The following is a 13,182-nucleotide window of genomic DNA, read 5'->3' on the forward strand; positions in this document are numbered from 1 at the left end:
CTGCAGGCCCCCCCCCCCAGTATATACTGTAGATGGCAAGCACACTGCACCCTCCCCCCAGCATACAGGTAGCCCGCACTCTGCACCCACCACCAGTATATAGGTAGCCAGCACACTGCCCTTCCATAGTATATAGATAGCTGGCACACTGCACCCTCCCCCCAGTATATAGATAGATGGCACACTGCACCCTCCCCCCAGTATATAGATAGATAGATGGCACACTGCACCCTCCCCCCAGTATATAGATAGATAGATGGCACACTGCACCCTCCCCCCAGTATATAGATAGATGGCACACTGCACCCCCCACCAGTATATAGATAGATGGCACACTGCACCCTCCCCCCAGTATATAGATAGATGGCACCCTCCCCCCAGTATATAGATAGATGGCACACTGCACCCTCCCCCCAGTATACAGGTAGCCCGCACTCTGCACCCACCACCAGTATATAGGTAGCCAGCACACTGCCCCTCCATAGTATATATATATATAGCTGGCACACTGCACCCTCCCCCCAGTATATAGATAGATGGCACACTGCACCCCCCACCAGTATATAGGTAGCCAGCACACTGCCCTCCCCCACCCAGTATATAGGTAGCCAGCACACTGCCCTCCCCCACCCAGTATATAGGTAGCCAGCACACTGCCCCTCCATAGTATATATATATAGCTGGCACACTGCACCCCCCACCAGTATATAGGTAGGCAGCACACTGCCCTTCCATAGTATATACATATATAGCTGGCACACTGCACCCTCCCCCCAGTATATAGATAGATGGCACACTGCACCCCCCACCAGTATATAGGTAGCCAGCACACTGCACCCCCCTCCCAGTATATAGGTAGCCCGCACACTGCACCCCCCACCAGTATATAGGTAGCCTGCACACTGCCCCCCCATCGTATATATATCGCCGGCACACTGCACCCTCCCCCCGGCATATAGATAGACGGCACACTGCCCCCCCTTACCCAGTATTTAGTGTATAGGTAGCCAGCACACTGCAACCCCCCACCCAGTATATAGGTAGCCAGCACCCTGCAACCCCCCCCCTAATTTTTTCTTTTTGTAATTAAAAAAAAAATTAACTCACTACTCATCTTCCAGTGCTTCTCTTCTCCTGGTCATCTGTCACTTCCCTTTTCTATGACAAGGAAGGCTTTTTACCATACACGGTACCAGCCAGGTTGTCTTACCCATCCATATTATTTTATCAAATTTATTTTTAATACAATCCTTAAAGGGACAGGATGAATATGGTGATGCATCTCAGCACCATTCAGTTCATAAACCGCAACCTATAACTCGTATCGTATCCTATAACCTATAAGTTTTACCATATCTCTGTGTAGACTCGCCAGTGTAGAAGCCACGCCAGCACTGATGAAACCTGCCTGTTTATATGTAATGCATTACATTTTATATCCTGCACTAACAAAGTCATTTTGATATATTACTCAAACCAACGCCCTAAGAAGATTAGATATTATGCTGATTGCAATTGCAACTGAAGGATATGATTGCTTTATTGGGATGGAACAAAGCCGAGAAAGTGGGGCTATTATTTTACCTTTTGCCTTTACAAACTCAGCACAACTTTGGCAGTGTGGCCCCACAGCACCAGTTGGGAATATGCAAAGTAAATTTGAAAATTGTGGTATCAGCATATGTTATGAATTGTGTGTGGATTTGCCAAGCAGCAAATGCATAGGGTAATACAGTAGCACTGTAGCGTATGGGATTTCTGACATGTCACTTTTTGCTGTGAATTCTGGTAAAAATCAATGCAATGCAAAGGTTGAAATATGTGTCAAAACACAATGCAGATGCACAGTGTACAGTGTGTGGACCCAATCTGCAGGACAGAAAAAAGAAATAGAAATTTAATTTATTTACGTCCATTGCTTATGCACTTCAGGAACCTAACTACTGTTGACTTTACAGTCAAAAACGCTGGAAAAAAAAAACATTGAAATAAATGTTTTCATGTAACCCCATGACAGAAATCTAACACATCCTTGTACTACTAATGGGGTCAGTTGGGCACCAGTCTCACCAATATAGTAAATTCAGCAAAACACATAAAAGTATGTTATACATATCAAATTCAGAGGCTTTGGAAAATACGTGGAATATTTAAAACTTAAGGTTAAATGAAAAGTACAGAAATATGCCATATGTGAATATAGCCTAATCCTATATAGTAAAACTACTGCAGGTAAGTGTATATGTATATATATACACTCACCGGCCGCTTTATTAGGTACACCATGCTAGTAACGGGTTGGACCCCCTTTTGCCTTCAGAACTGCCTCAATTCTTCATGGCATAGATTCAACAAGGTGCTGGAAGCATTCCTCAGAGATTTTGGTCCATATTGACATGATGGCATCACACAGTTGCCGCAGATTTGTCGGCTGCACATCCATGATGCGAATCTCCCATTCCACCACATCCCAAAGATGCTCTATTGGATTGAGATCTGGTGACTGTGGAGGCCATTTGAGTACAGTGAACTCATTGTCATGTTCAAGAAACCAGCCTGAGATGATTCCAGCTGACATGGCGCATTATCCTGCTGAAAGTAGCCATCAGATGTTGGGTACATTGTGGTCATAAAGGGATGGACATGGTCAGCAACAATACTCAGGTAGGCTGTGGCATTGCAACGATGCTCAATTGGTACCAAGGGGCCCAAAGAGTGCCAAGAAAATATTCCCCACACCATGACACCACCACCACCAGCCTGAACCGTTGATACAAGGCAGGATGGATCCATGCTTTCATGTTGTTGATGCCAAATTCTGACCCTACCATCCGAATGTCGCAGCAGAAATCGAGACTCATCAGACCAGGCAACATTTTTCCAATCTTCTACTGTCCAATTTCGATGAGCTTGTGCAAATTGTAGCCTCAGTTTCCTGTTCTTAGCTGAAAGGAGTGGCACCCGGTGTGGTCTTCTGCTTCTGTAGCCCATTTGCCTCAAAGTTCGACGTACTGTGCGTTCAGAGATGCTCTTCTGCCTACCTTGGTTGTAACGGGTGGCGATTTGAGTCATTGTTGCCTTTCTATCAGCTTGATCCATTCTGCCCATTCTCCTTTGACCTCTGGTATCAACAAGGCATTTCCGCCCACAGAACTGCCGCTCACTGGATGTTTTTTCTTTTTCGGAACATTCTCTGTAAACCCTAGAGATGGTTGTGCGTGAAAATCCCAGTAGATCAGCAGTTTCTGAAATACTCAGACCAGCCCTTCTGGCACCAACAACCATGCCACGTTCAAAGGCACTCAAATCACCTTTCTTCCCCATACTGATGCTCGGTTTGAACTGCAGGAGATTGTCTTGACCATGTCTACATGCCTAAATGCACTGAGTTGCCGCCATGTGATTGGCTGATTAGAAATTAAGTGTTAACGAGCAGTTGGACAGGTGTACCTAATAAAGTTGCCGATGAGTGTATATACATAGTAGGCACCTTCTCAGATGCATTGTGGTTACTGGTTGGCTGGTGTGTTTCTGGTTGTAGCATCTAGCCTTTGGGACTCCCCCGGTGGTTAGGTCATTCAGATGAGGCCTCACCAATAAAAGATCTTAACTGTCCACCAGAGGAGTAGCTAGGGGATCACCGCCTGACTTCTACCAATGGGATCTTGGATGTGTTCAAGAGAACCTGTCAGATGAATTTGGGATGTAAGTCCACAGAGGCACATATGACTCACAGCTGGAGCTCTCGGCGTCTCCCCTCTCAAAGTTTCAATTAAGCTGGAACACTCCGGCTTCATAGTGCACGCTGCATACCTACAGTGCATATACAGTGAAGCAAGGGTGTACTACTCCGGCTTCATTGTGCACAGTGCATACATACAGCACTTGTGCAGTAAACCTCCGGCCTCACTAAAAGAATCGCAGAGCCCCGGGCCAAGGTAATTATTTATAATAGGGCTCACAAACGTTAATAATATAGGGTTATTTAGAAAACTAAACCACCAGTCCATAAGGACCTGTTGGTGGTTTAGTGTCCCAATCCACCTGACAGGTTTCCTTTAAGTTTACAACAAGACATATTTATTGAAAGCTACGATATACTTAGTTTACAATTAAACATTGGCCACCTCCAATAATCTTCTGGCCAGCCTCAAGCAGGCAACATGGCATCATAAAAGTATTTTTATACAAATAAAAAGCAATAAAAGATAAGTTTTAAATTACCCTCAGACATGGGACACTGCCTGTAAGGAGAGGGCAGGCATGGGACACTGCCTGTAAGGAGAGGGCAGGCATGGGACACTGCCTGTAAGGAGAGGGCAGGCATGGGACACTGCCTGTAAGGAGAGGGCAGGCATGGGACACTGCCTGTAAAGAGAGGGCAGGCATGGGACACTGCCTGTAAGGAGAGGGCAGACATGGGACACTGCCTGTAAGGAGAGGGCAGACATGGGACACTGCCTGTTAGGAGAGGGCAGACATTGTAGGGTGACTGTGTCGAGGGGGACACATCGGAAGGCTGACGGAGGAGAGGGCAGACATTGGAGGCTGACTGAGGAGGAAGAAAGATATCAGGAGGGAGAAAGCAAGCAGTAAGCAATGACTATATCAACCAACAAGCTGGCCACTGCATTTCTAGAGATTTTTTTTCACATGTGGGTTTCCTTCAAGGGAACCCAGTTCATGTCACAAATATTGTAAGCAACTACAGGTGCAAAATCACACTCTACCACCCCCAGACTAATCATCTGTGTGAACAGTTCTATGGCACCCTGAAGCAGGATGTTGGTTGACTGCCAGGGGTGTGACTGAGAATGGTATTTCCGCAAATTCTATTTGGCTACTGGGAGGTTGCACAGGCCTCAAAAGGGTTCTCCCCGTATTAGCTCCTGCATTGGTGACATGTGCATGAGCCCCTAGTGAAAAGGGGACTTGTCCAGCACTAGCGTGTCAGTTTTTTAATATGTCATGTGCTTTTGTGAGAAGATCACGGCATGCAGGTGATACATGATAATGTGGTGCAAGCCCAGTCTGACCAGAAGTGATGGATACTTGTGAGAGGACCTACTATGTGTAGGTACTGGTCCCCAAGACCAGCTACAGGCAGCCTAGGAAGGCCCGTACCTCAGCTTAACACTGTCATGTACCTGGTCATCCTGGACCTTGCCCAGGGAAATGGCTGGCCTTCCACGTGAACATGAAGAAGGCGCATCATGAGTGGGGAAAAGGACCTGCTCTATAATCTGCAGCCTAGGCAGTCATCTCATACATGGCCATGTGTATGAGCCCATAGCAAAGCAATTGTCCGTGTACTTTTGTTGAATCTACAGACAGCAAAAGAACAAATTCTATGTTCATGTGAATGTAGCCTAATACTGATCAGGGGTAGGGAACCTATAGCGTTGGAACCAGAAGTGGCTGTTTTGATGGCTGCATCTGCCTCATAGACAAATCTTTAAAGGAAATCTACCATGGGAAATATACTTTCTAAAAGATTCCCCATGGTAGAGCCCCCATCCTGCAGCAGCTGCCTCCCATTTTGCTCAAATTCTGGTATCTACCGTAAGGTAGGTTGGTAGATTTCCTTTAATAAATAGTGATTGGTGCTGTGTGCATCACACACAACGCTGATTACTGGATGCATGCAGTGATTTTACTGTTGCTGTTGTCCTCTGTGCGACCTAGGCACCTACCTCCGTTGTTACTTAGAAGACAGATGCCAGCATCCACTCCTCCCAATGACCCAGGCGTCATCACCTAAGCCATAACGGCGGTGGCAGCGCCTCGGTCATAGTGAAAACTGGCGTCAGAGAGCACAGGTATTGTAGGTGAATAGTATTTCTGGGGTTACCTAACTAGTGGGGATCATGTGCTACAGCTACCTATCTACTGGGGGTGCATATTGTATGGCTTTCAAGAACTAGATTTTGACATATATGGCCTTCATATAAACCCCCACTCTTAAGTTCAGTCACGGGGTACACTTACACCAGGGAGACTCCCAATTTACAACATAAATCCCACCCAACTATCCAAAATGGCATATTTATGTTAAATCTACTCCCTATCTTTGTCCCAAGCTGCCTTACTATTCTGTAAGAAACTTGGTAATGTAAATCTCTTCAGAAACTTAGATTCTCTAAGGTTACGAGCAACGACTTAAAAGGGTATTCTCAAGAAGACACGTTTCTTAAATGTACTCAGGATAACAAAATAACACATTCTCTAATTCACTATTATTAACACAAATACAACATTTCACAGATATAATTCCAACCTGTCTCTATCAGTCCTGCTGTACACAATTTCAGTTGCCCCTAGACCTTGCCCCTGGATCTTCCGAGTTTAGAGTCGGTAGACATCTTGTGAGAAGAGCAAAGCTACAAGCTAAAGACAGATAAGATCTTTATCCAGGGGAGGGGGGTATATAGCAGAACTGTGTATGTTATGGCTGTGATAGTAGATCTGAGATTGTCATGTGTAATATGCATCTCATGTATCTCTCATCTTTCTATGTGTCAGATACTAGTACAATGTCCAGAAGCTAAATAAAAGTGTAGATAAACCTGTGCCCTTATAATCTAACCACATTGTCAACTCATAGCATCTCATAGCACTAGAGGGATCATAAAGTGTCTGCTTAGAGAGTCCCCGCCCCCACACTCTGGAATTTTACACTGACCACCACTGAGTGATAGGAGCTAAAACAGCAATAAAACTGAGTAAAATTGTAAAGTAAGGGGTTAAAACGATCTTTATTGTGTAAACATCACTAGGGGATTGAAATTTGAGAATTTTATTTGTTGAGCAAACTCTTTTAAGTTTAAGATTTAATATATATACGAAAAAGTACAGTGCACATAAAATATAAACTTTATAAATATAAAGGGAATAAAAACAAATAACTTACTAGCTATACATGCCGTTAGGGAAGAAGCTCCGGGCAGCCTATCCATGTGCAATGAATTCCCCAAAAGACTGACAAAGAGTAGATGTTGGCACGCTCTTTTTGGATGTGATAGAGGCGTGGCTACACTTGTACCAAATTGTGAGCTTGGGAGACATATTCCTAATTATGCCATATCTTCTTACAGGGGTCTCCTAAGAAGAAGATATGTTCCTAGGATGAATTTACAAATCAAGCCTTATCAAACACCACTATGGAGTATTTAGCGAATTGTCTATTCTGTTGGATCTCTAGACCTGAAATCCTTGGCGCTCAACACACAATGATATGTAAGCCCCCTGATCAAAGATTCATTGACAAAGAATTGAAATATTTGAGTTATGTCTAGGTTTGCTTTGAAGTATAGTTGAGTCCACAATGAACATTTCCTATTCATGGGACAGAGCACAGAGGGAAGCAGGATAAGCATTTGTCATATTATCTAAATACAAGACCCCTCTGTTCTTATGATCCACTTCCCAATAGGGAGGATGTAGACCACAATCAATAAAAACATGTAGAACTTGTGCAGGAAGTATACCTACAAACTTCTGTTTATCTTTAGGGATGTCAGCATGGTAAGGCCAAGGCCAACAACAATCCCAATACCTGGAAATCCTATTACCGTACATTCCACTTGTGTCAATAGTTTGCATTTGCCTGAAGCTAAATACCTTGTGTAAACTCTACATTTCTAACAATACTTCTACCAAGCGATGCCACCTAAGAATATTGTCATTGCAAAACTGTAAGTCCTCATGACACTCTTGAAATCCATGGCGTGTCCATGGAGTAGTTTACTCTGTATGCCAATACTCAGAGCACTTCCAAAAACACAGATACGCTACAAATATTTCCATTAGGTCAGTTTTCTGTGTTTTTTGGTAATGTGGTAAGTTTTCCAGCTGCAATTTTCAGACCAACCTTAAGTTGCATCAGTGAGTTATGAAGCAGTTGAGCTCAGGAAAGGCTGGGAAGCTGCTGTGACTACTGAGCATAAAGCATTAGTGCTCCAGCTGTTTGGCCGTTCACTGTATCAGAATTCACTATGATGCATTGATTTGGATTACACAGCCATGGCTGGATCAGGAAATGCATCTGGCACTTTTACTGTGTTTCTCCAGAGAAATCCAGTTTGTCTCACTAATGTGCAAAGTTTGCCAAACTAGTGTAACCTATCATCTTATCTCCTATAAAATTCCCCTACAGTCCCATATTACACATTGCCTTACCATACTACTGGTTGTAAACTACAAAGTGTTATTATTGTGCAGGGCTAAAGGAGCCTCTTACTGAATTTGACTGTTCATAAAATAGTCTTATTTTGGGGCCCCACTTTTAGTTTTGCCCAGGGCCCCTCCTTGTCTAGAACCGGCCCTAATCCTTACAACAGAGGGCTACAATGTATCCCACTGTAGGCTCATAGAAAGGGATACACCCTATGTCCTGGCTCCTCCCTCTGAAATTGTGAGCCAGTGATTGGCTGCTGCCATTGCTCAGGGTATTTCCCTAGTACTGTTACTGTCCTTATATGGACATTTACATCACACATGCTACCTTTGGCCACCGTTTCTACAGTGCTACAATTGTTTGCAGTTATAGAAAACCTGTAGTAAAACACACACATCATACTTATATATTTTGGGCTATGTCCTGCTGTCCCGGGACATCAACTACATTGGTGATTTGTAAAGCGATGAGAAATTTGATGGCGCTATATAAATAAAGATTATTATTATTATCGGTGTCTAGAGTTAATTGCAGCAATAATGCAGATAGTTGTCAGCTTTCTGCACCACCACTGTGCATCTTGCCTGCCGGCTTCCGCGCTACACACAGCAGGAGAGAAGAAGAGTACAGCTTCTGTAGGAGAATGGAGAGGCAAGTAAGTAACAAGGAGGGAAGAGGGCAGTATATGAAGAGGATCTTCTGGGGGGCACAGTATGAAGAGAAGCTTATGCGTGGGGCACTGCATGAAGGGGAGCTCAGTATGAAAGTAAGTTTCTGTGGGTTCACAGTATGAAGTGCGGCTGTTGGGGAGGCACAGTATGGAGGGGAGCTGCTTGGGGGGCACAGTATGAAGGGGAGCTGCTTGGGGGGCACAGTATGAAGGGGAGCTGCTGGGAAAGGGGGGTACGCTGTAAATGGAATCTCATTCCCTTGTTATATTGCACCATATATTTTTATAATCTCAAACTATTGCATGAAGAATACAATATTTTTATACATATTTCAGGGTCAGACTATGTACGGTATGCAGGACAAAGATAAAGTTGGATGCTGTCGACGGAGGGCAGAGTCAGCGTATGTCAGGGCCCACTGGTGCATTTACTGGTAACCCTTCTGATGTTTTAGAATACGGACATCACACAGCCGTAGGGTGCACTACCTGTAGCCCCATTACTTTCGATGGACTGATGCACGCAACCAGTGCATGCACTGCAGTGTGGGTGAGCCAACTGTCTGTGCCACATATTTTATTGCAGGTCCTATTCCTGCCCGTCTAGTCATTTTCTATTGTCATCAGTGGCCTTGTGCTCCCTATGACTAGGGATAATGTTCCCTTGTGAGACAATCTGAGAAGCTCCAACACGGAGTGACTCTGGTAACATCCCCATCATTTGGGGTGCGGCTCCCCAGCCAGGTCATGGTGCATTGAGACAAAATGTGCTCCATACACTGTGTCCTGGTGTCATAGACCTCTATTCTGGTCGTGATCTGGTCATGTGATTGTAGCCTTAGAAGGCACCTGTCTACATAAATCAAGATCCCTTAAAATTAATATCAGTAATGCTATCTCTTTGGAAACCTAGATTCAGTAGGGATACAAGCAAAACGTATTACACTTTAAAGATTTAATACATGAAATTGCAGTGCAACATAAAAATATTTGTCAGATAAAAAAATAGAAAAAATGGTTACCAAGAACATGACAAAAGCAGTAATAGTGAGTAATCAAAAGCTACATGCTCTGTGAGACTCAGCAAAGTGAATTTCAGACAGCCTACCCAGATTATAATGGAGTCTCAAAATGACTCACAATGAACATTTACATAGCCCAATGATTTATACTTGCTCCCCACCCCCCGGCTTGTAATGTCACCAGAAAAAGAAAGAGAAAACAAAAAAGACAACGAGAGAGGACGGCGCCTCGTGTGATAACGTTACGTAAGTTGGTTGTCAGGTAAGTAATGAAGGTGCTCACCTGGACGCAACTTGCAAAGTTGCAGAGAACAATTGAGGGGGTGTCGATTACCCTTGATGGAAACTTCTCCTTACGGTTAATTTAGCAGCTCCCAAACGCTCCAATAACCGGTGTCCAATGGAACCGTAAGAGTATGGGTGAGGCGGAAGAAAGAATTTGGTTTTGCGGATGGGTGCGCTTGTAACCAGGAATAAGTAACCAAAGCGAATTTTGTAAAACACTTGGATAAAAGTGTTTACAGCCGCCGAACGTCCCCTGCCCGGCTAACACAATATTGGTCTGATGAAGGGTTATCCCGAAACGCATCACTACCTATGAACCTAAATATTGTCTATCACTTCTAATAAAGACGAACCTAGCTTTTACCAAAATTCGCTTTGGTTACTTATTCCTGGTTACAAGCGCACCCATCCGCAAAACCAAATTCTTTCTTCCGCCTCACCTGTAATGTCACCAAGAAGGGGATGTTCCCATGCTAATGTCAACTGTACTACCCATCAGTGAGGTACATTTGCAAAAGGAACCTGTCACCAGCATGCTATTGTTATCATGGGACAGGTTTATAAAGACTTGTATATGCCAAATATGTTTTTTAAAAAATGTCTGTGTAATATGGTGTATGAAATAAAATATGTGAGACTTTACCTGGCTCCCTGCCAGATACTTCAGCCTAAGTCTCAAAAAGTTTCAAATGACAACTTCCGTCTGCTTTGTAATATATTCACTGCACTACTGCCCCCTCTTCCCCAATGACATGTTAGCTCACTGCAGAGAATCTCTCCCTCTGGCATGTCAGTGCAAGGAGAGGATGTGGGAGGGCGAGGGAGGGGCAGTGAATATATTATAGAGCAGACTGAAGTTGCCATTTGAAATTTTCCTCTCTGGGACTCAGACTGAAGCCAGATAAAGTATCACATACCTTATTTTAGACACCATATAACACAATTAAAAAGAAAAAACATATTTGTTGAATACAGTACTTTGTCTATAACAACCTGTCCCCTGTTAAAATTAGTATTCTGGTGACAGGTTCTCTTTAAAGAGAACCTGTCACCAGGTTTTATCTAAACTACTACCCCCCTCAGGGAGATTATGAAATGTCCTTTCTAGAATTCCCTCTTTTATTTTTACCTAATTTTCATATGAGATGAGTAAAGTTTAGTGGTTTCAGGGGGAATTTCACTTCAGAAGCCCCTATAACACCTAGAATGCAACTAGTTTCAAATTAAATATAACAATCAGGATCTTTATCTTCAACTTTTATTTGTAACTATGTTTTCAACTGCCTGCATCTCTGGTTTTGTAGCTCACAGATTTTTAAGCCTGATGTGATCTAAAAGATGAGATTCTTATCTTTAATATGACACCAGTAGCATGTTTCTATATCAGAACATAGGGTCTTCTGAATTGACACTACCCCTGCAACCACTAAACTTGAGTCATCTCATGTGAAAATCAGGTGAAAAGAGTCATATTTACCTGACTTTTGGGGAGATTTTTTTTTTTATAGGTAAACGGTGGGAGATTTTGCATCAAAGAAGGAATTCTATAAAGGACATTTCATCCCCTACATAATGGGGCTACTAGTTTAATGGGGTAAAACCAGGGTCCCTTTATGTAAATTGTTATTACAACTCAGAACACTTGATAGAGGATTGTTACAGTGATGCAACCTTCTTCAATCAACTTGTTTTTACATAATCTAGTGGGGTTCACAGAAACCCACTAGATTACAAAGATACAATCCTAACCCTGACTCTATCCTGTAAGCGGGGGCTCATAACTACAGTTTGTGCTGAAAAACGTCCCCTCGGCTTATACACGAGTCAATACACGAGTTAAAAAATATTTAACTTATATACTCACCTTCCGGTGGCCCCGACGTGCAGCGCTGCTCCCCCGATGTCCGCGCGGGTCCTCTTCTGGCTTCCGCACCCGACTTCTGTCTTCTATAACTTCGTGCCGGGCGCCACCATGTTTTTCCCACAGTATGACGTCAGCAGCGGCGCGTCATACTAGGCGCTGTCCGGGGGAGAACAATGGCGGCGCCCAGCAGAAGAAAGAAGACGGGCGCGGAAGCCAGAAGAGGACCCGCGCGGACATCGGGGGAGCAGCGCTGCACATCGCGGCCACCGGAGGGTGAGGATAGAAGTTTATTATTTTTTTAACGCTGGGCAGTGCTGTATACTACTAGGGGCAGTTCTGTATACTACAGGGGGCAGGCTGTATACTACTGGGGGCAGTGCTGTATACTACAGGGGGCAGTGCTGTATACTACTGGGGGCAAGCTGTATACTACTGGTGGCAGGCTGTATACTACTGGGGGCAGACTGTATACTACTGGGGGCAGTGCTGTATACTACAGGGGGCAGTACTGTATACTACAGGGGGCAGGCTGGCTACATACTGGGGGGGTCTGTGACCAATGCATTTCCCACCCTCGGCTTATACTCGAGTCAAAAGGTTTTCCCAGTTTTTGATGGTAAAATTAGGGGTCTCGGCTTATACTCGGGTCGGCTTATACTCAAGTATATACAGTAAATCTATGGTGAGAGGTAGGAGGAATTCAAACAATAAAAATGTTTTCACAAAAATGAGGGAATTCTAGAAAGGGCATGAATTCCCTGACTGGGCTAGTAGATTAATGGGGTAAAATCTGGTGACAAGTTCCCTTTAAGTAAAAAATGTTGTAATGGTCACCCTGAAATTGACATCTAATACTTGATACTGCAAAGTCTCCAAGCGGTCACCACTTTAACCCCTTCACGCTCTGAGACAGATATATCCGCCACAGAGCTGTGAAGGGTGTATGAAGAGGGCTCACTGGGCAGAAATGCCATATACTGCGATACAGTTGTATTGCAGTATATGGTAGGAACAATCTGACCATCTAGGTTTAATGTACCCTAGAGGGTCTAAGAAATTGTGCCAAAAAAAAAGGGAAAAAAAGTGTAAAAAAATGTAAAAAATTAATAAAATATAATAAACAGTAAAAATCACAAACACATTAGGTATAGCCACGTCCCAAAAT

The 13,182-nt window shown here is 43.8% G+C and overlaps 1 protein-coding gene across 1 annotated transcript in view; it reads left to right on the plus strand.

The window, feature by feature from the left end:
• RPS26 (ribosomal protein S26) overlaps positions 1-13,182 on the plus strand; it is a 104,738-nt gene that overhangs the window by 60,705 nt on the left and 30,851 nt on the right. The gene's annotated exons all lie outside the window — the stretch shown is intronic.

This window comes from Engystomops pustulosus, chromosome 2 (assembly GCF_040894005.1).
Source record: "Engystomops pustulosus chromosome 2, aEngPut4.maternal, whole genome shotgun sequence".
NCBI classification, from domain to species: domain Eukaryota; kingdom Metazoa; phylum Chordata; class Amphibia; order Anura; family Leptodactylidae; genus Engystomops; species Engystomops pustulosus.